At 42.6% G+C, this 23,132-nt stretch overlaps 1 protein-coding gene across 7 annotated transcripts in view; it reads left to right on the top strand.

Moving 5' to 3' along the window:
* The window catches only part of LOC110836352 (protein O-mannosyl-transferase TMTC2), a 745,449-nt gene that overhangs the window by 296,721 nt on the left and 425,596 nt on the right, over positions 1-23,132 (top strand). The window lies entirely within an intron of this gene.

Genomic DNA, 23,132 nt, shown 5'->3' with positions numbered 1-23,132 from the left:
AAGAAACCAGCTGATGTGTTGATGAAACTGAATCGCGGTTACCGGTGAGAATTCTGTTTGGCTTTCACACTGACTTGATAACTGGTGAAGAGTTGGAGCGAGGCGCGTGTTTTGTGTGGTTTTAGAAGACGAATATGCCTAAAATATTGCGTGAAATATGGTTTGTAATTCGACGATTACAAACATGACAACGGGACAGACGTTTCTGGTCGCGGCTAACAAATTGAAGTTTTAATGTAGGAAGCTATTTACAATGAATATATAATAATTATTTTTACTTTGGCTCTCATTGTACAAATCTGACGTCTTAATAACTGCAAGTGTCTACTGTATGGAGTATGCTATATTCCTAAAGGCGTTCTTCACACTACGTCACGGGCGTGACGTCAGCAGGGTGACCGAAAAAAAATGCTATCCATGGTCGATGTTGTAATAATGCGATCCGAGATCATTGATCTCGACAATGGGTCGTAATAGTCACCCCCGAACATCGAGGTTGGCTTGTTCCTGCGAAAAGGCGACAGACAGACAGACTTGTACGGGTCCATTAGGTATTTTCTCACGCTAGACCGCTAAGACCACCAGAAATAGCAAATGAGGTGGGAGATAGTGGAGAATTGTGACTAAGGGGTGAAGGAGATAAACGTAAGAAACAGATGAATGAAAGGAAAATGGTGGGAGGATGAAGTAGACATTTTCCCGATCAAAAAGACAACCGCCGTTTGCACAACAGAAATCTGAACGCCCACAGCTTTAAAAAGACAAGCGTAAGTTCCTGAGCCTGGCCGATTTCGGTCTGTAAATTAACAGTAAAGGACTCTCTGCATAGTTGCAGTCCGTACTGGAGTACACGAAGCTTTTGTATGTGTTTTTGCATCCTGAATAATGTATATGTCCATATACGTTGCGACTATGTTCGTTAATGCTTTAAAGTTGCAGTGACCGATCGGAGAGCAGATTTCGTATTTTAATAGTTAATCCGTTCTTTTGTGTTCCGTATATTGTGCAGGTAAGGGTGAACAGTGGATGATGCGTTAGACTGCGCCTCAGCGGCTGCAACACGCGTTGCGCACGGAGAGAGGTACGTTGTAGCGACCAGCACTTCGAGCGTCAACCGCGAAGCCTTTTATTGGACAAGCTTCATGTGTATTGATCCAACCGCATGCATTATTAATGGTACATTCTGTAGGCGGAATTAAAATTCTAAAGGCAACAAAAACATGTTGAATGGCGATTTTTCGATGTTCCTTTAATTGTAAAATATTGTCTGAACGGGATTTGATCAATAATGCTGTTTAATCGTAAGTGGTTATAAAATCGAGGTTTGTGGAGGGATGCTAGGTAAATTATGAAGTATTTATCGGGTCGGAAAAAAACATCGATGAGAAATGATCTGTCCAGTGCCACTGTGAAACCAAAATCGCTGTGCGAGGTTACGTAAATATTGTTTCCAATTACCAGAATTTACGGTACACCCGACGGAATCATTTCTGTACCTAACCTAACGTTACACAATAATTCATTTCAAATAAGCACATTCAGGTTTTTTTTTTTTTTGTAAACTTTACGTTACGTTATGTTTACTCTAACAAGCCAAATGAACGTTTGCTCGGTTTGAGGTGTCGTCGTTTATGACGGCGGGTACTATTCGAAGTGGATACCTTGGAAACTGAGGCAGTAGATTCCTCCGAAACGTCGAGTTACGTAATTGCACTGTGTGGTAGCTCAGATAACTGCAATCCGAACTTGTACCGCCTTCAGATTTTCAAAGTTGTGCGGTTCAGTGTTAATAATTGTGAACGAAGTTAAGATTTCATGTTGCCTTTGTTCCAATTCGCCTGGGATAGCGGGAAAGAGATGTTTCCTTTTACCCAGAAAGATAGTTTTGGTAGGTCCCCGGAGTCGTGTAGTCACTTCGTCGCTGCCTCAGAGTGCGTGACCTGCTATAAAGTCCCATTCCACCGACAGCGACTTGTTTTCAGCTGCCACGAATAAGTAAAGTAGTTAAAAAAGTTTTTCTTCTCACACGAAAGCTTGTTTCTGACAAGAAGAAAAGTGGGTGTCTTCTCTCTGCGCTGGTTAACGGCTTGTGACAATTCGAATTACTTTGCCTCAGTTAATACGCGCTGCCTCCCACCGCAATTGTTTCTAACGAGATAAATTCCTGAAAGTATGAGAATGAGCGTTTGTCTGGGTTACTATCTGAAGTTGCTACGATGTTGGTCACTGGGAGTTGGGAAGGAACCGATACACGGATAACAGTAAGCCAGGAAGGGGGAGACGTGGTACTTATTTCTAGCAAGTGCGGACATAGACGAAAACTGTGATTCGTTTGCAGTCGTTCATCCGGTTAAGATTTTTGCTACCTGACTTGTTCGTCAAAGTTAACAAAAAATCTCACCAGCTGACTGTAACTGGGTTTGGATATGTTCTCTTATTGACAACCTGTTCTTCATCGAGCCATTTAATACGTAGTTAAATGGTACAGGGTATTTCATCAGGCGTTCATAGTGCGCTGGTAAACAGGTTCACTGGTGGGGCGGGTGCACCAGGTTACAATTTTAACTGGGCCGGGCTGTTGGTACAGAGAGTCTCTCAGTGTGACGGTGGTGCGGGCTTTTGTCGACTCTTGTTCAGAAGCTAATAATAATAAGAGAAAAGGCAACGAAAGTCGAGAGTGTAGATGTCATGAACACGGTGATGCAATATAATTGTAAGACTTGCCCTGATGACGGAGGCAGTATGACCTCTGAAACGTTGGTTAACATCGACCAGACTACACAGCGCAACAACCCAGAAGACAGAAATCTTCATACTCTGATGACGGAGGCAGTATGACCTCTGAAACGTTGATAAACATCGACCAGACTACACAGCGCAACAACCCAGAAGACAGAAATCTTCATACTCTGATGACGGAGGCAGTATGACCTCTGAAACGTTGGTAAACATCTACCAGACTACACAGCGCAACAACCCAGAAGACAGAAATATTCATACTCTGATGACGGAGGCAGTATGACCTCTGAAACGTTGGTTAACATCGACCAGACTACACAGCGCAATAACCCAGAAGACAGAAATCTTCATACTCTGATGACGGAGGCAGTATGACCTCTGAAACGTTGGTAAACATCTACCAGACTACACAGCGCAACAACCCAGAAGACAGAAATATTCATACTCTGACGACGGAGGCAGTATGACCTCTGAAACGTTGGTAAACATCGACCAGACTACTTGGCGCAACAACCCAGAAGACAGAAATCTTCATACTCATCGCCCTGATGACGGAGACAGTATGACCTCCGAAACGTTGGTAAACATCGACCAGACTACTTGGCGCAACAACCCAGAAGACAGAAATCTTCATACTCATCGCCCTGATGACGGAGACAGTATGACCTCTGAAACGTTGGTAAACATCGACCAGACTACTTGGCGCAACAACCCAGAAGACGGAAATCTGCAATATAATTGTTCGTTGCAACTGAGAAAATCAACTCGATGTCTGAAACAATTGAACCCTCTCTGCACGCGGCTGGTATTTGATATGTGCCACTCTCTTTACAGTACCTTTAGTTTGTAATCCTCAGACGTTAGCTTAAAAGGTTCAGTAGGTTTAAAATTAAAGTAGCTCCGTACAGCAACCACGCTTGCCTTGCATTTTAATAAATCCTCAGAAACGTGTGTTGGTTAATTTAACGACACTTTCTTAGCAATAGGTTACACTTCTTTGAGTAAAATTATGGAATAACATAGTAAAAAGGCGAAGAACTTTAAAGTGGTCGTGGTCTGTTCGAAGATACTCCCTTGTCACTGGAGAAAACCACGAAAGCTGTATTCAGAAGAGGCGGACACCGAAACGACGTCCCAGTTCTTGACTGTAGAATTCGAGGGATGTCTTAAGAAGCCAAACTCGTCTATAATAAATCTCGTTTAATGAATGTATCATTCGTGTTTGGCCCCGAGAACGTGCCTCGTATTGTTCTGGGAGGCAATTTGTGTTATTAAGTACCGTATTTTGGTAGATCTACCTTTTCGAAACTTGCCCTCCACTTTCTGCAATTTTTAAAATGTATTCAGTTCTTATTTTTGAAACTTTTCTTACAAAGAAGTGTGTTTGCCTCGTCAGTCTTCTTACGAGGCATACTACAAAAACATTGACCAACTTTCAGAACTTCCATTCTTTAGAAACAACTCGAGAGAAAGTTTTGTCTCAGGCAGAGTGAATGTGTGTGTCTTATACTTCAATTTATGCTGTGAATACCAAATATATCAACGTATGAAGAGACAAAGATGAATATTTCTCTGCTGTATAAGAAGGGCTTAAGCCCACCGTATTTTGTAGTAACGGAAGCCATTCTTACCGACCACCAAATATAAACATTTTGTCATGAAAAATTCAAGACGACGGCATGGGGGCCCTACAGTCAGATCACTGCCAAACAGAATCACGTGTAAAAGTGACCTCTAATGCTATAGGAATTACTTATCTACAGAGTCTTTGTCTATGTAGAATCACTCTTTTAAATCGCTCCTGGTTTGATGGTCCTTTAAGTTTATCGTTTAAACGTAGCCACGGCTTTTTCTAGTGGAATTAAATTGCCTGTAACAACCTGTCTCTCATATTCGAGCTTGTTAGCATTTGCAGAATTTTTTTGCGTGAGGAATTAGATTTGTTTTGCAAAACTTGCATAAAGTCCTTCTTTACTTCATTCATCCAATCGATATTCGACACGCATGTATGTACGCGCAATCAGTTTGTTTCTAGTCCAGTCGGTTGTTTGAATGTCTGTTAGACGTCACCACGAACGTGGATTTCTCACACGACCCTATAATCTTAAGAAGTGGTTTTTCCAAGAAATGGAAAGGAAAACTGAGTCTTTACGTGTCCGTGTGTAGGCGTGTGTCTGTGATATCTCAACTCCATTGAAAAAAAGAAGGAAAGACCTTTTGAAAATTTCAGAAAACACGAGCCTTCTCGGATGATTTGTTTTTCCGTCAGAACCCAGTTTATGCATTTCTGTTTTTGAACTTGAAGATCTTACTTCTTGGATCTGTATATCAAGTTCCGGGTCAGTTCATCGTCCTCTGATCTTCGTTAATCCGGTATCACTTTGATTTGTTCAGCTCATTAACACATCCTCGTCGTCGTGATCAGTTCTCGACCTAAGGTGGAAAACAGGCGCTTCTCAGAGTCTCCATTGCGACATTTTCTGGCCTCCATTTCAATTTTCGTGTCTCTAAGAAGCTTTTCAGCAGGACGTACGAATACGTCCCTCTGCTCTGCACCAGTCATTCGTGGGTGATATTGGTAGGAAATCTAACGAGGTGTTAATTACAAACCCAAAGTGGGAGAGTATGAGAAACCGCTGTGACCTGTTTTGACACATAATAATGGACGATGTGAAGGGGCACATGAAAAGCGGCTATGACTTTTTGAGGGCTCTCTCATGTACAAACTGATAGGAAGAGTTAAAAGCGGACGTGACGTCACAATTATAGACGAAATGAGGGCAAACCTGAAAAGTGGTTGTGTCCTACTTGAAGGGAAAACGTTAAATCGAAAGAGGGAAGATTAAAATTGGTTCAAAGAACAGTAATTGGGGTAATAAAGAAGATGATGATGAAAAGAGATTTGGACCTGTCCGAATGTCTGGAATAAGGGAAGGCACGAAAATCAGTCGAGGTGTGGTTTAGGAGAGAGTTACGTGAAAGGAAACTTGAATACGCGTCGAGACCCGGCGCACTGAGCGACGGTACAGACGCGTAAGATGTAAAGCTATGAAGACGATGATGCCAGAACGCTGAAATTAATTTTGACTGAGCGGTAATTACGATTTCTAATCTAGCGGACACCGCCCCCGGTTGATAAATCTGCAGAAGACTATTAAATAAAGAAATTCTGTGTTCTTAGCCTAATCTGAACCTACATTTTTCTCTCTCTACATATTTCTGTGGAATAAAAAGTAAAGACAGAGACATTAATAGCATTGTGCAGACAATTAAATGTAACAATACAGAACGAGAGGAATTCACTCTAGTTTGCATGACAAATGACGGAGAGGCAGGGAAGCATGAATCAGACGAAGTTAATGAGGCTTGAGACGGCTGGGGCGGGGGGGGGGATTCTCTTTGCTGCACGCAACAAAATGAATGGGGCAACACGAGGCAATGATAAGTGGGCAAAAATTTAAGGAAGAATTAATAAATGAAACAGTAAACAGGAGGACCTGCAAACGACCGGAGTAATGATACTCCAGTTCCGTGTGGATCTTTCTTCCTTATTCATTATTCTTTATAAGAAGCCCAGTCTGCAGTCTGGACTTGGAAGAACGTAATGGAGGTATCTGCAGATGAAATGTGTGTTGGAGTGAATTTGCGACGGGGCTCAGTCAATGAAGATGCATCCAGCAGATGCTGATTTGTTGATTAAGTATTTAATCAGTTATGTTAAATATGTTAAAGATAAGACACGCGTTTGCCTGAAAAAATTAGAAAGAGACAGCTTAGAACAGGCGTAAAAGACAGTCACTAAAAATTAAAATGAACCCGGAGGACGTCCCAGAATGAGATGGAAGGATGAATTCTTGGATGGGTTTTGAAGGCCTGCGTAAACGAGAAACGTGTACAAGGGACGTACGTCCACTGCAGATGTAAATTTCGGGCAGAAGCGGTTAGAATATCTTGCGTGGGTTGTAAGAGACGCCTACTTCAGATGCCATAGACTCCGAGCATTCTTTTTGTGGAAACAGTGAACAGAAAGCCTGACATCAAATATGATCTGGCAACATTTACTGAAAGTCTGGTAGCAGAAACCTGAAGATGGTAGCAGTAGTGAAGTAGTGCCTGTTCTTACTGGGGGGGGGGGGGGTGTCCTCGCAATACAGGCTGCTCCAGAAACATGTGTACACATTATAGTACTAAATATTAACCTTGTTGCTCACCGCTGTGAACTGTGCCACGAAGCTAATAGCGGTCATTTTGAAAATTTACGTTGGAATAGCCAATTCACGCAGTGCCAATGCTGACGTATAATATGGTTTAATTTATTAAAATGGCTTTATTTCATACATTTAATATGTGTATACGTATTTTTGGAACACGCTGTGTATTTTTATAAAATTGTGTGTCAAGGAAGTGCCCGCCGCTTTCAACGTTGCACGTGTTACTTTCTCTCGTGTTTAACGTAAGCCCCCGAAGAACCCCTTTGTCCCGGAAATAGTTCATCAGACGAGATATTGTCGAATTTTTTCGCTCTGGGGACTCGGGGAATTTTTTCCAGGACTCATCCTGGAAAGTTCAATAATAATGAGATACGGAAGGACTAAGAAGCGATGAACGACAGTCAGCAGGTCGTAAAGCTGCGAACTGATGACAGGGCGACCGCCTCTCCTTCCCACCTCCAGTGGCGTTTTCTGCGTCTGCTGGTTCTACATTGTGTGACCGTAATGTTGGTGGGCGTCGCGACGCCGATTGCTTCGTCTGTACTGTTGCGAAGAAACTGACCCCCGTCCGCGGAAGTGCTCTTACGACTTTAAGGTCGAAATCTTCCGGGTGGTACAAGCACGTTCCGGGTCAGCTGTGCCTGAACGTACTCACTTGAACACCGACGGATTTATACCACCTTTAGGTATGTCTCTCCGTTAACCGTGTTCGGCATTTGCGACGCCTTGAGGATGCTCACGGGTAAACTATTTTGTTTCCACGTGTCTTGTTTCCGTTCGACGTTCATGGCCTGCGCATTTCAGGTGACTTTCAGTCCGTCTCCTGCATCTGGAAACTCGAAAGCTGCACGAACTTTGACGCTGAGGAATGTTTACGAAAGTCGTCGGAACTTCCAGACTTTGATTAAAATCAGAAAACAGCAGCGGATATTTAGCACGAACGCCTACATTTATGCGGACATTTTGAGCGCAACTCGTTAAATCATTGTCGGAGATCGAAGTGTATGAAATAGACTTAAAGATAAAGTAAACACCTTGCTTGTACGTTATGCACTTTTATACAGAAAGCCACAGTTTCGAGGAAAGAATGGGAATGTTTTATCAGATGCAGATTTAGCAGACTCCTTGTATTTTGCATATTAGACGAGGGATATTGTTAGTTTTGTCGCTCGAGTTAACTTCCAGTTAAAAAAAAATCTGGTACATGCTTCCTCGAATCTCGGTCTAGCACTGGAAATGTATCAAATGTCCGCGTTCTTGGAACGCGATGGTTAAAAGAAGAATTTCTGTCTCTCGCCTTCGTCTCCTCCCACATGCTGCGAATTGTAGGGGTGTCCAAAGAATGCACTGGCCCCGGGAATCTATTTCACGCCGTTTCCCCCTGATTGTCCATTTTCTGGAAACTGTTAATCACATTATATCTGAGGTTTTAACGCCGATGACAGTTTGGTAACTAAAGACATTTGCAGACATTGTGACATGTCGGCCCTGTGAGAGACACGTCAGAACGCTTGCAATGGCTCGCAGTCCATTACAGCCGCGGCTTTAACCGCGGTGCCAGTCACAAGTCTCATAAATGTGAAGTCCTTTGATGCTCGTGTTTGATCTATCGGGACTGTGTAATCCTGTTAACTGTAGCAAAATTAATAGACAATGCGCGTACTTAACGGTAGTGTATGACGTCAAACAATTGTAGTTAAGCGCATATAATCGTAAGGCCACAAGAATTGACATGGAGATTTCGGTGGGTGTTGGATTAATTAATTTTCAGTGACGAATCACGAGTAATCGCGTAGGAAACTTTAATGTAGACATAAATACACAAAAAAATTCATATATAATTGCATACCAGGACAGCTAACTCCATGGACTTGAGTTGCTAATGGCCTCTCAAGAAATCCCCCGCCTTTCGTGGGACACGGAAGTTGAAAGCGTTTTCATAAAGCATAGATAACGGGCCATATCAAGAGCCAGATAAATCCACTCCACATAGTTTCACCAAATTACTTTAAGATTCTTTTATTATTTTCTCATGTCGACGTCTGTATATTCAAAGTGTTTTCTTCCCTTCAGGAAATACACATTTTTTCGTCATTACATGTTGTATATCTTACCATTTTCAGTCTTTTTTATTTAATCATCCTGATATAAATTTTCTTTAACATTACGGGTTATGAAGTGTCTCATTATCGAATTCTATCCATTCTCGCGTGACGTCTTCCTAAGCTTGAAATATTCTTCTCGGCGCCCAGTTTTCAGCGACACAGAATCTGTGTACTTCTGTTAATAAATTCATGTCTTCGAGTGATCACATGATCTTTTAGGCCCGTGGTATTTCTTACGTCAGAATTCCGTCTAATTTTCTGATGACTATTGCGCGTTTGGATTTCCAGATCATTCATGGATTTGAAGGATAAGGAAAGTAATAGGATTCGAACGAGAGAATTAAAACAATTTCCATTCTGTCTACGTCAGCAAAACAAATTTGCGCCTCACATTTATTGCCAGCGATGTATTATCAAGAATCATTTATGATTACTCCTAGAAGGAAAGCATCTTGAATGCAGATTAATTCAACATTTACATTGAGGTATATTCTTAATTAGTTAATGAACTTTGTGGATCAAAGCCGTTCACTGCTAAGTCTCCACAAGATTTTAAACTTGGGCTCTTTATAATGCATGAATTCTTGTTCGTCTCATCGTCTGCTGAATCCGCCTGTTCATTTTCTGAAGTCTAAAGTGGGCTTCATACAAAAAGGGCTGGCCCGTATTAACCCAATACGTGATTAAAGTAACGCATTTCTAGAAAATTTACTTTTAAAGTCTTAGGTTCTGTTTATAAGTGATTTTTTTGTGTAACATATTTATTAATCACGTTGTTTTTTTTATATAATTTGTAACGACCATAATCACGCGTCAATTGTTTAGTTATACACAACTTGATGTCTGCTTTATTCTCAACTCCCCCCATTTCTTCTGTGCCAGTCCAGGTCCGTGGTTCAATTCCCGAACGGACTGAAACTTGAGATGAGGGGTAAACCAGGCTTTGGCATATTAATCTGGTTTATATGAACGAAGGAGGTGTGATTAGATGATACTTGGTACACCTCACTTCATCAAAATTTGAGTGATTTTATTAAGTTTTGGCTTTGTCCAATGTATCACATTGGGAAAGAGAGTGGCGCCATCCTGGCTTGTGAAAGTCTCTTCCCCCGACATTCGGTTTAGTGACCGTTGGTTTGGGGCGCCCTAGTAGGTGTGGAGTGACGATTGCCAGATGACCGCTGCTCCACTACGACTCGGACCAATGGAATTTGAATGTGGCTGTTCGGCACGTTTCCGACGTCATAAGTGACTTTTTGGGGGACGAATCGGATTGTCATATTCAATTCAAAATTCAAGAACGGTTACGTTGCGGGAATATAAAAAGCGAGGTTGCGTTGGGGCTCGCTCTCTAAAAAGTTCGGTTCTTCAAGGCAAGCAGACAGTTTCTCCTCGATTCATTAAACTTCAAGATCAAAATACAACAGCCGAATCATCGCGCTGCCCAAAAATAAGAATAACTTGTTAAAAGGAATTAAAAGGTGGAATATTTCCAAGGTGACTTCGGTGTGGTCTGCAGTTGATCATCCCCACAGATTTCACGTCCTTGGCGCACGGCCGCTCCAACTATCACAGTCCCCGTATAATCCCTGAGAGTCGGACAATCTTGCTCGCCGACAAACCCTACACCAATTATTATTCCTTATATCCTTCCGCTTTATATCAAGCTGTAACCGCAAGCAAACCGGGCACGCTACTGGGTGGTTTGATCCCGGGTCAACCAGAGTAAGAAAGGAAAAACAGTCAGCGTAAGGGCGGTTGCACTTCCTTATTCTTTTAGGGTCATTAATTGCAGGTCGCGTTGGTCTTGAGTGTTTCTACGCATTTTTGCGGAGAATAACCTTTCCTGGCGCATCAGTAACTGTTATTTTCGAAAACTGATCACGAATATCGAGGCGAGCGTCTTTATTTCTACAGCTTGGTCGTGTATTTTCTTACCTGTTGACTAGCGTTTGCATAGCGGCTTAGCCAATATTTTCATAACGTCAATTTGTCTTGCCCTAATCCTGGAAAATATTTTGTGACTGCATCTGTAAATTTAGGTTCCCCTTCGGGAAACACCGACATTCCATCTGGAGATGAGCGGCTGACACTAGACAGTCGCACTTCATTTATCTGCTTCAATGCAAAGTAAACTCTACGTTCAGGATTCGGTAGTTGGATGTTTGTTAAAATAATACAGAGGACTGCAATGTAAGCAATTAAGTGCGTGAATGAGATACGAGAGGCTTTAAAGTAAATGCGATAGAGTTAACTTACATCATTTCGTAAAATAACGAAGGGTGTGTCGGTACGGGTATTGACCTCTGTAAGGAAAGAGTTATAGGACTCTTGAGTGGAATACGTGGTCAGTAACTGGTCGAAAGACTTCGCAACGAAGGTTTGAAACAAGAACGGAACATGTAGCATTACCATAAGAAGTAAAGATTATTGAACAGACTGGTTACAGCGTGTTAGTGTAAAGGATGGAGGGCGAACCCCTACGAAATTACCGCATTATTATCCACATGGCAAAGAAACATGGCGATGAATGTTGTGCCTGAAAGGCGCGATGTTTTCGGCAAACTCACTGCAAATGTCAGGAAGCGTTGGCGTACGACGAAGTGTGCGGGACCAAGAACAGGTCCCGGTGAAGGTCTGACGTACCCCGAGGAACTGCTCGTCAAATGCACACGTCTCAATGTCAGGCGGGGCGAACTGTACCTCAGGGTGGTCTCTGCCCATACCACTGCTAACGTGTGCAAACGTTTCCATCCCGAGGATTTCGCAGATGGAGTAGATTTCTGTCGTCCACTTGTGAGAACATTTTGCTTTGTGGGGTAGTCCCTTAACATCTGTAGCGTTCGACTGCCGTTCAGGGGACCACCAAAACGGCTGGTTCTCCTATTATCTCGGTCTGATTGCCACCTCCACTGCACTCCACATGGTTGCGAAAATATTCACCTCGAAGGTGGCAGCTGCAGTGTTTATCGAAACGTTGGTTAATGCTCAACATTCGACAAGTCTTGCACACGATAGCCGACGTTTTTCACGGAGCTGCAGCAGCGAGAACCTGATGGCGGGAATCTAATGTCTGAACTTTACTATTACAATTAAGCTTCCATCTTCTGGCACTGGAGCCAGGTTTTTGTGGCGCCACTGGAAGAACATTTTGGAGCCTGTGGCTTATAAATAACTACAGACGACCACAGACATAAATTCCAGTCCATCGAATAGATTAGAACGGCCCAGTTCGTTCTGTATAGAAAACAGAATTTCGCGAATGTTGGAGTTCAATACACTGGCCGTCCATTCGGCGCACAGTGCGCGGGAGCTGGTCTCGTTTTTGCTGAGAGACGTGAAGAGAACTGGACCCCTGCGACGCTTAAAGAGGAGTGAAGACGTTTGGCTTGAACGCGTTACGTCAGAGTTACAATCACGTCACAGAATTTGGCACCTGCAAACTCCAGCGGCGAGGAAGTGTCGTCGGGACTAGTTCGGTCTTATTTGCCCCGAAATCGAATTTCTCTGTTTCCCGTCTGTCTGCCCGGAGAGGTGTTCAGATATCTGACTGCACTGCACTGCATTGCTCAGTTCGTCAAGACATTCTCCGTCGATCATCGTACCTGAATGTTCACAAGATCCTGGACCTGTGCTAAATTACTAATGTACGTTCGCTTCCGCCCGGGGCTTCCGTGGTCCATGTGATGTCCCTCTTCAGTGTTTTTCCTCCGAAACATTGTACTCATTTCTCATCGACCCCGTCGCGTGCTACATGGCCCGCTCATCCCAAATGTCTTGATTTCATGAATGCAGTTTCTGCTATCATCCTGTCGTGTCCTGTCTCTTAAGTGCGATTATTCCACTCAGACACCGTCAGTCTCTGTAATACCGGGTAGTTCACTGCAACAGGCTGGACTCCATCCGCTGCCTTATGTTCTCTGCAGCTGGTCTTTATATCAGTCTTCATCATGTCCTCTTCGCCACCTCCTCGAATGAAGAGTCTCTCACGACGCAAGCATCTAAGCTGTAAGCGTTGTTTCGGCCCTTCGACATAGTATTTGAGAGCATTCTTAAAGGGCTAGAACTGTTTCAGTTTCCTCCTTAAAATCTACCACATCACGCGTGTGTGTGTGTGTATAATATATGTCATGACGCCGGTAAGCTCTTTCACAGAAATAGACCCGTTCATCGCCACTCGAGCGGGTGGACGTTCTGTCATCGTCAAAGTGTGATGCTTAGTTAAGAAAGGGCTGAATGGAGTAGTCACTGATGTCCCAATAGATCTGTTTTCCTCCTTCAGAATGATTGATCAGACCAAACACAACCTACTTTATACCGGGAATATGCACAGACGATTGTTTGCTTGAACAACATAATTATGGCCGAGATGTTGTCATCGCCAGCTGCCAGCCCTCAAGATACGTCAGAGATACACGGGATAAAAAATGACCAGCTATGTTAGACATAATCTACCGCACTTGCTAAACGAGACAAAATGTATGTCACAAATTTATTTATTATTTAGTGTTCTGTGTGATGACAGGTCCATATGAACAGGATCCTTCCTTCCTTTTCTCGGACTGGGACCTGTTCATATACGTTCTTGGCAGATGATCCAGAAGTGGTTTGCCATTGCCTTCTTCTGTGTGTGAATGGAGTAATTGTTGGGATGCCACGGAGGAAAACTCCGTGTTGCCTAGACCACGGCCTTGCCCAACACAAGTTATAAATTCGGGCACCGCCGGGAATCGAACCCGAGACCCCAGGATTACAAGGCCAGCGTACTAACCGCTAGACCACCTCATCTTATTATTATTTAGTGTTCTGTCTGAGGACAGGTCCATATGAACAGGATCCTTCCATCCTTTTCTCTTCTCGGACTGGGACCTGTTCATATACGTTCTTGGCAGATGATCCAGAAGTGGTTTGCCATTGCCTTCTTCTGTGTGTGAATGGAGTAATTGTTGGGATGCCACGGAGGAAAACTCCGTGTTGCCTAGACCACGGCCTTGCCCAACATCTCTGGTCTAGGCGCCATCATTCTTTCGTGCTTAGTTTCGTAGTTACAGGAAATGCTATCACCAGAAATCGAACTAAGGACATTTTTCCCTCAGTTTTGACCCTCCTATGATGTCTTCCCGTTCTCAAGAAATAACCGTGCCAAATCTGGTGAAGATCGATCAAGCGACCAAACATACGAACTTTGTATGTGTGTTTGTTTAGGCTAGGGGGTTAATATGACAGTAACAAGACTCCTGCAGCCAACTGGCGAGCGCTGAGTAGTTTAGTCTGCGATAGTTCTGAACGGCTCGCTCTTCGATGTAGCTCCACTCTATTTGATGATGTGAAGTTTCCATAACTACTAGATATGTCTCGAGGATGCATTGCTTCAAATGTACCTCTCATGAAACAATTGTTGCTTGAGTGCTGTAACACGAAACTGGTCCGAACGGTTTCCTGAAACTTTTGATACAAAGATTTTGCATGGTTTAGGTGAGCCACGTCTTGTTTATGGGAACTTAGCAAAGTCACAAAACTTTAATCAAATACGCGATGTTTAACAGAATTTAGTCACATTTGAATGGGGACGTAATTTCATGAACACGCAACTGCAATTTGATATGCGATAAGACTGATTTACAATAAAAACCGAAAATTGGTTGTTTCGAAATTAGTTTTGTAAACGATTATTTATTTATTTATTTTTGATTGAGACTGAGCTAGTGTGGTTTGCCCTGTGTGCTGATAAACAAGAATCTTTACGAAACTCGTTATTTGCGACCGGTTTCATGCAAGTGGACTTCCTGTTTGTTCCTTTCCTTAAACTGTTTCGTGCTGAATCCAGTGCACACACAAATCCAGACGTCTTGGCCGTTTGCATGAACTGAGACAGAAGCACTGCGTTCATCCCGTTCTCCCGTGCTGCATAATAAATATCTGGCTCTCCCAATGCTTCTTGTTTGTTGAGACCATCGCCTCGTCGTGAATCACACAGCCCCTTTCTCGGTGTCTCTGCTGCCCTTCGATTTACCCGTTTTTCTTCTATTTGGGATTAAATTGGGAAGAAAGGCGAAGATGGGTTTAGTACGCTTGGAGAGCGGTAGAGGCAGCCATTGTTATGTAAACAGAATTCCGCTGCTTCTTTGAATAAGATGCCGGATAAATGACTTCAGGTCACCGTTAACCTCTCGCTGTCAAGGGAGGCGTGGAAACGGTTGATAGTGTTAACGCCGACTCTGAGCGCGTCCCGGAGACAGTGAAAACAATTTTTCTTTTCGCGAAAAATGTTTCGCCGAAAAGCAGTGCTTTATTAGGGAGATGAGACATTACCAACACTCCCGAGGACAATATTACGTACACAAGACAGTCTTGAAGTTGGGAACAGATAATTACCGAATTCTTTATTACGATTCCCAGGAGAGTAAATACTCTCGCCATTTCTTTGACTACGAGAAATTTTACCATTTCATCCGGACACTGGACCAATTTTTCAGACTAAGGCGAATTGGTCTTATTCCTGCGCCAATGCCCTTAAGTCGTCTGATGTTTTGTGCATTGGCGGCTTTCGAATAAATAGTTTATGTAGGTATTAACTTATTCTGGACATTGAAGAAAGGGTTAGATGGAGTGGCAAATTTGCTGGAGCACGTCACTCTGCGCTTCGAATAATTGCTTTAAGTGAAAGATAGAGACAAAATGTGTTGGTGAATTTTTATGTGTTCCTTAAGACGCGCGTCAGAATTGTTTTGTGTCCTTGAATGAGAGCGGAGACTGGCATCTTTTCAAAAGCCGCTTGCTAAAGAGAATTTCTGACAGGCTGTAGTGTCTGTAGTATGAAGAGCTTCGTGGCTTTTACTCGTTCGTCAAATATTATTGCAGCAATTGTGTGGTGGAACGGTCTTGTCCAACACACGACTTGAGAAATACTTACAAAACCCAACGGGGAATAAACTTCTTTGGGACTAAGACGTAGGTGAGAATATAACTTATTAGTATACAGCGTGATTCACAACTTAATAAAGTAACTTCAAGATCTTATTCCTGAGGTCATAAATGTCTTATGAACTAAGGTGTGATTCTCAACGGCTACAAATTTCTCTGTTTATTGTTCTCTTACTTTACGTAATGTCAAGACTATGACCGTGGAGACCCGGGCCTACATTTGTATGACATTTTGGGCTGGGATTGAAACTTCTGACGTCGCGAGATCAAGCCTTGGAGTACCCTGCTTGTTTTAAAGAAATGCAGTCCGACAAGGGCGTGGTTTGGTTTCGTCTGGTTCAGGACAGGGAAATATGGCGGGCTTTTCTGAACGCGGTCCAGAACATTCTTGTCCTACAAAGGGCAACACATCTCTTGGCCGACTGAACGACTAACGGCTGGGAGGGAAAGAGGCATTGTTCGGGTTTGTGACATTTTGTTTCGATTGTTTTTAAGATTTGCGCTTGTCAGTTCATATAGGCCTACAGAGCGGAGATGTTTATTTCTATTAGGCAGACTGCTAAAAAATATCGCTCCCTTGGAGCTGAAGACACGCCCCATCCTCCACAGTAAGTCCACGGACAGTGGGAGCAGCTGAACGACCATCGTGCTCTGCAAGTCTGGTGGTCTAAGTGTCAGGCGATAACGCAGTTCTGTAACGCGTGTGAGAGAGAGTTCGTCACGTTGCCTGTAATATCAACTCAGAATGTAAAAGGAGAAAATCCATTTAGTGACTAATGCACAGAGGAGCCGGGCAGAACCCGAGCTGTGGCCGCATAACTGTTGAAAGCAGGGAATGAATTACAAGGGTGGAATATTGAAAGAGGGATTTCAATATTGCTAGACACGATGCATCCTTTTAGAATATTCTCTCCGCCTCCGCAGGGAATTCTCAGAAAGTGTGTAAATTTGTAAAGTTTGGCTTGCCGAAAGTTTATGAGTTTATATGGTAAAACGGAGACTTGGGGGCTTTGAAATTAGCGTTACACTTTCAAAGTTGCGAGTCAAATTATTTATTTATTTTTTTTTTTTGAAATTTTCCGTGGGGAAACAAAAATGGATTTACACACTAGTTAGTTGTCCGCTTCCATTACATTGACCGCCATTTATTTCTCCATTTTTACATTTATATGTGGTTCAGATGTGCTCCGTTACTTGAGGGACAGAAATTTATATCTGTTACCGAGCTTTGTGATAATTAGTGTACAGACTTTCTGGAAATTGCGTCGCATTGTATTTAAATTTGTGTTAATTGTGAAAGTTCAGGAAATTATAAAGGAATTTAAACTTAACTGCTGCTGTACATGCACACGTGTCTCAACGCATGGTTTCGGCGTGACATTTTAAAGGCAGTGTGTTGATTTTGTCTGCCGATATTTTGGCCATTGTGATGCACAGTTCTGTAAAATTGTGGCTTGTTTACGATGGCATTACGGGGATAAGCTCTACGTTGAATTGTCAGTGAACTCGGTTTGTGACCTGAAACCCTTGGATCATGCAATTAGGGTAGTGCGGGGCGACAAGGGACGAAACAAATGACTGCGGGAATTCACTGATGCATTTGACCCCTGTAAGGAATCGATGGTCATAAATGTTGATTACGGTGTCACGCTAAAATAGACAGTTTAACAAGAAAACTAAAATAACACGGATTTTTTTTATTATCTCTGTAACGAACACGGCTCTTAAAATAAACTTGCGATGTATGATGATATAGTAAGGAGGCTGGTCTAGAAACACACAAGCTGATCATCTATGGGAGTAAGCACGTAATATTTATCACCCAAATAATATTCACCACACGCATAATATTTTTCACATATATAATATAATAACCAGTGCATTACAAGAACATATCTTATTTGGAAATTGCTGATGTATGAGTGCCATGCTAACAGAAGATTGGATCAAGCAGGCTGAGATGGGTGAGGCATGTAGCGAGAACGAATGAGATGAGAAATTGTGTTGGTCCTATTGTTTAGCCATTTCTTAATTACCCTGTTATTCCGAAAGAAAATGGAAGACTCAGGTGAGAGAAATGAGGTTAATAACAAAACCAGTTTAAAGTTTGTATATCTCTAAAGCAGGGGTGGCCAACCCAAATGATCTTTCGGGCCACTTTGGAAATGCATCATAACTCCGCGGGCCACATATAAAATTATATATCCCCATATTAGATTTAGATACACTATAGACATTTTTTTGGAGTGAAAAATTGAAACATAATGAGTTATTATTATTGTGTTTACTATTATTCTTACATGTAAACATAGATAATATTATAAAATAAATACATTTTGTAAAAGTGTGATGAATCTCGCGGGCCGGAAAAATGTTCAAGGCGGGCCACATGCGGCCCGCGGCCCGCGGGTTGGCCACCCCTGCTCTAAAGGAATAAAACCAAATCAGTGGTGAAATGTCCACATCTTTCCTGGAGAGACCGAATAAATCAGGAGCACATTTTATGCGCATACCCAAAGTATTTTTCGTGTTTCAAATTGACAGAGTTCGCCACTGTGATGCGACATGCTGTGTTGTGTAATTGGGTTCCGAAAATGTGCACTCTCATGTTATGTTAGACCTTGCTCACAAGCATGTACCATCGGAACGAAGAAGTGTTACAAGTCTTTATGTCTTGAAAAAATTTGTTTTAAAGTTCGCACATTGGCACAATTTATATTTTGAAAAATGCATTTTAATCGCGACATATCGGCGCGGTTTACGTGTGTGTACAATCCGAACATTTAAAAAGGTCGAAACTTGCCTGATCAATTTGTTCCAGGTATTTGGAATTTCAGACTCTGAATGCAAAAATTAAGAATGACGTGAGCTATTTGTTTTTTCAGTTGCATGTCAACAAAAGAATTAGCAAACATTTCTTGAAGGCAAGAGGAAATGCTTGCCTTTCGGTTTTGCGGCTGGAATTAATTTTAAAAATCCGGCTTTCGTGTGCGGGCTGCGTCGAATGTCGAATATTAACAAACGTTTCGGCAAACTTTGCAGTTGCCATCTTCAGAATGAATGTGTAGTGAGACGACTTTTTGCTCAGGCTTTCATCTTCTCCACAACGTTGGTCAATTTGTACCGAAGTACAAGGCACAACATCCCACATCATTCGGCTATCCCTCTGACCAGCAGGAAAACGGAGAAGAATCCTAGTCATGTCTCAATCTGAACTACATGCCTCTGCGAATTGCTAATAAGGGTGGGTACATCGGGTGTTGCAACACACTGCCGCTCGCGGTGGGTAGTGGGAGAGTTTGTGTGATGTACGGTCGTCGTGGGAGATGCCTTGCGGGTGTACGTTTATCTTCCAGTCGCCCTGAGCTCAGGACACCCTAATCCAGCCCATTAACAAGCCACAAGGACAGAGGAAATGCCAGCCCATTCCTTCGTCCTTAGAGCCAGGAAACACCTTCTATAAACAAGCCTCGTCTTCAGTCGTCGTACAGTCCGAGCAGATAGCTTGTGGCACTGTGAAAAGCGACGCCTTCCTTGCGTCATTTATAAGAATTCTGCGTTTGAAAGTTACGGGGTTCATATCCCGGAAACATAACTGTTACAGCAGTTGTCGCTGGTGTTGTCGAGGGTACCTTCAAGGTACTGCGTTAATTTGCGGTCAAGTTGGGATGGCGACCTCTCGCGTTCGTCAGAACTCATCATTAATTCAACTAATTAGTCGTATTAGTAGTATGTAACCTGTCTACTCGATATAATTTCGAAAAATAACAATCTCAGACATGTAATTGTTGGACACCCACTATTTACAGAAATCAGACATGAATTTTATGTTCTTTTCTCACGGGGCTGAAGGTATCGAATCTGGTCTTCTGGGTTTTAATGTCGTGTAATTTTCAGATAATCCTGAAAATGGAGACAGTAGGTTCATCTGAAACATTGATAAGTACCCCCAGTGACTACAGTACATATTTTAGTTAAGGAAACGGCGTCAAATTAAAATTAAATCCGCTTGGCGACCATAATTTTTGAAATGAAATATGTCCACGAATAGACGGAGATGACCTGCAATTGTACGTTCAGTCTATATACTTTGAGCAAAGAATTGAGAATGGAAAGTATGTACATTTCTGCCTACCCTTCCCGAAAGTGTTTACCTAGGAACAATATTAATGCTTCTGTTCAGAGATCAATTCGTGGAATCTGTACAATTTTTTAAAAGATCTCTGATGTATACATGTATATTTCATGCCGACATTTGCACTACTTAGAAGATTATTTAAATCATTGAATGTGTGCGTTACAGAGCGTGGTGGAGATGTTTATTATTTTATAGGTAAACAAACATTTGTGGAGACTAAAACGAGTGGCATTAGTGAATTCGTAGAAGTGCGGTGTTTCAATTGTAAATTTCATTCACTGTACCGTCAGGAAGGAAGGAGGGACGTCTTTTGGCCTAAGACACGCAGTTATATCAAGTTGTTGTTGCGGACTACACGTTGTTAGCAGGGAGATTCATCTAAAATAACCCTTGACTTTTGAAACTAACTATAATCAGTCCAATCTAAACACAGTTACCGGTCAGGTATGACAAAGTGGTAATGTGCGTACGCCATTCGAATTCTAGACGCACGGCGTTCGAATCTGGATCGATAGTCCGTAAATCTTGATCAGCGGGTTCCTCCAAATCAGTGCGACGTTTCGCCATCATACAAGCCGAAACGTCTTCCGTCCACATAACACCATTTCGGTTCTGCATGAGTTGCAGCTGTTGTTACCGATTGGGGCAGGTGGTCGGCCAAACGCGTTTCATGAAGTGACGTCATAATCGAAGATGATAAGGCACGACTGAGTATAAACATTGCTTTCCTAACTAAGCTTCTTATACAGATAAGTAGTACATGTCGAGTTGTTCCTGTCAGCATGCCGAGGTTCGCAGCTAAGCGATCTCAGCTCATACGTCACTGTATTGAAGGCAGACTTCCGGGATTGTCTCACTCCGCCGAGAAGAGAATTGGGCTAAAGTGTACCTTAAAATACGACACGACCACTTCCTTGTAAGTCATGTTTTAGTCACAGTCTGCAAATCAATTGACAGTACGTCGCCTAGTGTTCGAAAGATGGCCTGAAGTGACTGAAAATCCCATCAAGACTTAGGCGTAAATTTGCAAGTTCTATCCCGTAAGGCGGGTACAGCTTATTCAGACCCACATTCACGTCACGACGTCAGGGGACGACACTGTTTCGCCGAAAAATTAAACTAGCAGCATCCGGAAAAGAATAACAATGTCTTGCAGAATTTAAAATACATAAGTTACAAATAATTTTTCTTCTGAGAATTTCCTCTTCCAGTATAGGCCTTGTAAACCTGGAGAAAACCACGGAAATGTAGTCGAAAGTTGCGCGAGGCAGGCTTCTTCTGAAAACAAGTCTCCGGATTTGTATTAATAAACTTTGTATTCATTTGTGCGGTACATTTACGAATGAGTCCTCCCCCGTAACCTCTTCTCATTGGAAGACAGGGACCCGCCGTTAATAGAGACGTGCGTTCTACTCACCTATTCCTCGTAGAGATGCTCTTACGTGCGGGGTTAATAAAATCAATCTCCTACCTATTTTGCTCCTGCGTCAATCATTGTAGGAATTGCCGTTTCGAAGCTTTTTTGCGGTCTTGAATCAGTTTTAATCTTCTCATCAGTTCTCATTTACCAGAAAAATGTCTAGTCAATTCTAAGCATCGAATCACCAAGGCAACGTATCACAAATATCTCTGATGCATCGCTCAGTCATACTGCGAGACCAAGCAAGTTCCGGGCGAGAGATGACGCCCCTAATTCAGGGCCGAGGGTGTGATAACGCCCTGCTTGGTCAGGGATATCGCACACCTCGTGGGGCGATGATAGATGAGTGTGGAGCGATGGTTGAAAGATGATTAGCAGGGGAGCGCCATTTCGTTCACCACGAATGACATTTCATGTCACCGGGGACTGAATCAGGTTCTCCGTGTTGAGAAGTCGGCATCTAGCCCCTTGACCTATGGCAAGGCTTTCAGAGGCATTATGTAACGTCAAAAATTAATTTAATATTTCCATTAGCAGAGTCAGGACAGTTACCGATGAGGCAATTTGCCGGTGGCGTCCTCTGCGTCCCAAAAGCAGCTTTTCAGATTACGTCGACATTTGTTTCTGTGGATACCATCAGGCAGAGACGCACTGAGTCAGTTTGCTTTCAAACAAAACAAATATTAACAACCTGAACAGAAACACAACGCACGCAGTTTTTACATACTGAATCATACGTCTTCTGAAATGGATGACTATTGCTCGTAAATTTATAGTGGGACGTTGCAGTAGATTGAACAGCAGTGAAATGTCCTTGGTAATAATCAACAGACAGAAAATTGGAAGCTAAATTTGAAGATAAAAATGTTTTGGAAACGAAAGTTAAGAGTGACCCTTGCTCCGTCCATAATTTCGCAACTACTGAGCTAAAATGGCGCGGTCATAATTTCCGCGTCCTGGAACTATGGCCTGAGGTTATAGGCGACCCGCTGTATTCATGTGAGACACAGACTTTTAACGCTCCGTCATCAGGGCGATGAATGTGTCGTCGCCCTGATGACGGAGGCATTATGACCTGGAAATCTACCAGACTACACGACGCAACAACCCAGAAGACAGCAATATTTAAATCTAACTTATATTTAACTAATTCTGTTATAGTTTTTTTTTACAAAACTTTTGACATTTCAAGTTTCAAAACGTTTAGTATTTACAGGCGAAGGTGTGCATAAATAACAATTACGCGGAGTATAGGTAAATGAATTTTGTCATCTTCCAGGATGATTAATACGTACTGCTTCTCAATTCCGTCCAATTCCGAATCGTCGTCCTTTGTTTTGGAGCTGTCTTCATGGGAGTCCCGAACCTCGGGTCATCAGATTACGAAACGGAGATGAAGAAACCTTCGACTAGTCTCAGTTTTTCTTATCTTTGCCTTCCTGCGGAAAGTTCTGCAAGTGGAAACGCGCATTTCTTCATTATCCATTACTTTGCAGATAGAGACGCGGTATTGAGATATAACCCACGGAACTTTAAGGAATTCAAGTTGGTCCTTGAAGTTATTCGATTAGTAATATTTTCGTGTGTTATCTCCT

This window comes from Zootermopsis nevadensis, unplaced genomic scaffold (genome assembly GCF_977971745.1).
Source record: "Zootermopsis nevadensis isolate Lab colony 2312 unplaced genomic scaffold, Znev_1.0 Znev_ptg000030l, whole genome shotgun sequence".
Classification (NCBI taxonomy): Eukaryota; Metazoa; Arthropoda; class Insecta; order Blattodea; family Termopsidae; genus Zootermopsis; species Zootermopsis nevadensis.
The sequence above is the reverse complement of the archived record's forward strand: the minus strand, read 5'-3'. Positions and strand labels throughout refer to the sequence as shown.